Below are 2,477 nucleotides of genomic sequence, written 5' to 3'. Positions count from 1 at the left end.
TGATCACTCATACCCCCCACAGCCTCCCCATGAGACAGCCCCTTTTGATTCTGTGCATCACAGGGGGATCCAGCAACAGCTCAGTCAGTCACTGACACTGTCACCTCTGAGGCAGGTTCAAGTCCCACTCTTCAACCTCAGCGCAAACACCACAGGGTGAGGTGTCGAAGGTACTGCAGCAGTGCCACACTGTCAGGGATACACCCTGCACACAGACTCTTCACACTGTATTCATCAGCATCTTAATCGGTGTCATTTTCAACTTCTTTAATATCTGAAGCCAAACGTATCTCCCATTGTGAGGCATCCAGTTCCAGGCAGACCCAAACTCTGATGGATTGAACCAAACGTTGCACATGACTGAGCCGTTGTTCCACAGTCTGGGCTCTCCATGTTCCAGACCCAGGCTCTCTGCCTCAGGAGCCAGAACTCCAACCACACTTCCTAGATTCTCTCGATTCTAGTTTTATAATCAGACCCACATGCCTTCGTTTTTATTTTCGTTAATCATTCACGGGATGAGGGTGCTGCTGGCTAGGCCGGCATTTAGTGCCCGTCCCTAATTACCCAGAGGGCAGTTAAGAGTCAACCCCATTGCTGTGGGTCTGGAGTCACATGTAGGCCAGACCAGGTAAGAATGGCAGTTCCCTCCCGTAAAGGAAACCAAATGAAATATTCCCCAACAATGGGCAATGGATTCCTAGTCATTAGATTCTTAATTCCAGATATTTATTGAATTCAAATTCCACCATCTGCCGTAGCAGGATTTAAACCCAGCTCCCAAAACATTACCTGAACTGGATTCAGTTCCTGATGAAGGGCTTTTGCCCGAAACGTCGATTCTCCTGCTCCTTGGATGCTGCCTGACCTGCTGTGTTTTTCCAGCACCACACTCTTGACTCTGTGCATTAACAGCCCAGTGATAATACCATTAGGCCATCACTTCCCCTATTTAGATTCGGCAGAAATTCAGGATAGAAAGTGTTGTCCAGAGTAGAAAATCTCCATAGGAGCAAATTACTGCAGATGTTGGAGTCTGTACTGAAAGCAACAAACACTTTCAGTCAGGAAGCGTCCATGTCGAGAGAGCAAGCTAACATTTTGCTCATCTAGACTTGAAACATTAGCTTGCTCTCTCTGCACAGATGCTCGCTGACCCACTGTGATCTCCAGCATTTGTCGCTTTCAGTGGAAAATCTTCAGGATCTGTAGCAAGAACAGATCAGAAGCTGGGAATCCTGAAGCAAGAACACTCACCTCCTGACCTACTGCAGCCTGTCCCTCATCTACTAGGTGTGAGTCAGGAGTGTGATGGAATACTCCCCATCTGTCTGGATGGGGGCAGCTCCAACAACAGCTTGACACCATCCAGGACAAAGCAGCCCGTTTGATTGGCACCACCAGACTGGCAGGAAATGGAGTATAAATCCCCTGTTGCTCTCTCTCTCTCCTCCATTTTCGCCAGAAAAAGAAGGCACTTACACTTGAGGTTGGGGCACCACCTACAGGCAGCAGGTTTGTTTGCACAGTCAGCTAAGAATGAGGAGCATTTAGTCAAAAGAGTCAAAGCTTGGTTGAAGAGGAAGAGATTGGACCCAGTCAGAAACTCCCATCCTGCTCTGGGCCTCCAATGCGAATGCAGAAAGCAGGGCATTAAGATTCCTGTAGCTCAGAGCAAGGAGGTGACAACGAGCAGGAATGACCTCTTTTGTAACACGCTGGTGTTTCAGATAAGGGCCTTCCTCATAAGCTGAAAATGTGTTGCTGGAAAAGCGCAGCAGGTCAGGCAGCATCCAAGGAGCAGGAGAATCGATGTTTCGGGCATGAGCCCTTCTCCAGGAATGAGGAAAGTGTGAGCTTTTCCAGCAATACCTTTTCAGCTCTGATCTCCAGCATCTGCAGTCCTCACTTTCGCCTTCCTCATAAGGTCAGCATCCCTAATTGCTCTTGAGAGAATGGTGGTGAATCAGCTTCTTGACCCACTGCAGTCTGCGAGTTGTAGGTGCACACACAGCCCTGGCAGTTCCAGCACTTTGACCCAGCGACAGTGAAGAAACAGCAGTACATTTCCAAGTCAGGATGGGGAGTAGTTTGGAGGAGAACTTGCAGGGAGTGGTGTTGCCAGATATTATCTGCCCTTGTCCTTCTAGAGAAGCCAAGCTGACAAATTGCAAACATCGCCGTAAAAGGGCACATTTATCACAGCTTTTTTTTTTACAGATTACATTACAGTGTGGAAACAGGCCCTTCGGCCCAACAAGTCCACACCGACCCGCCGAAGCGCAACATACCCATACATTTACCCCTTAACCTAACACTATGGGGCAATTTAGCATGGCCAATTCACCTGACCTGCACATCTTTGTGACTGTGGGAGGAAACCCATGCAGGCACAGGGAGAACGTGCAAACTCCACACAGTCAGTCGCCTGAGGCGGGAATTGAACCCGGGTCTCTGGCGCTGTGAGGCAGCAGTGC

The sequence above is a fragment of the Chiloscyllium plagiosum genome, chromosome 21 (assembly GCF_004010195.1).
Source record: "Chiloscyllium plagiosum isolate BGI_BamShark_2017 chromosome 21, ASM401019v2, whole genome shotgun sequence".
NCBI lineage: Eukaryota > Metazoa > Chordata > Chondrichthyes > Orectolobiformes > Hemiscylliidae > Chiloscyllium > Chiloscyllium plagiosum.
The sequence above is the reverse complement of the archived record's forward strand: the minus strand, read 5'-3'. Positions refer to the sequence as shown.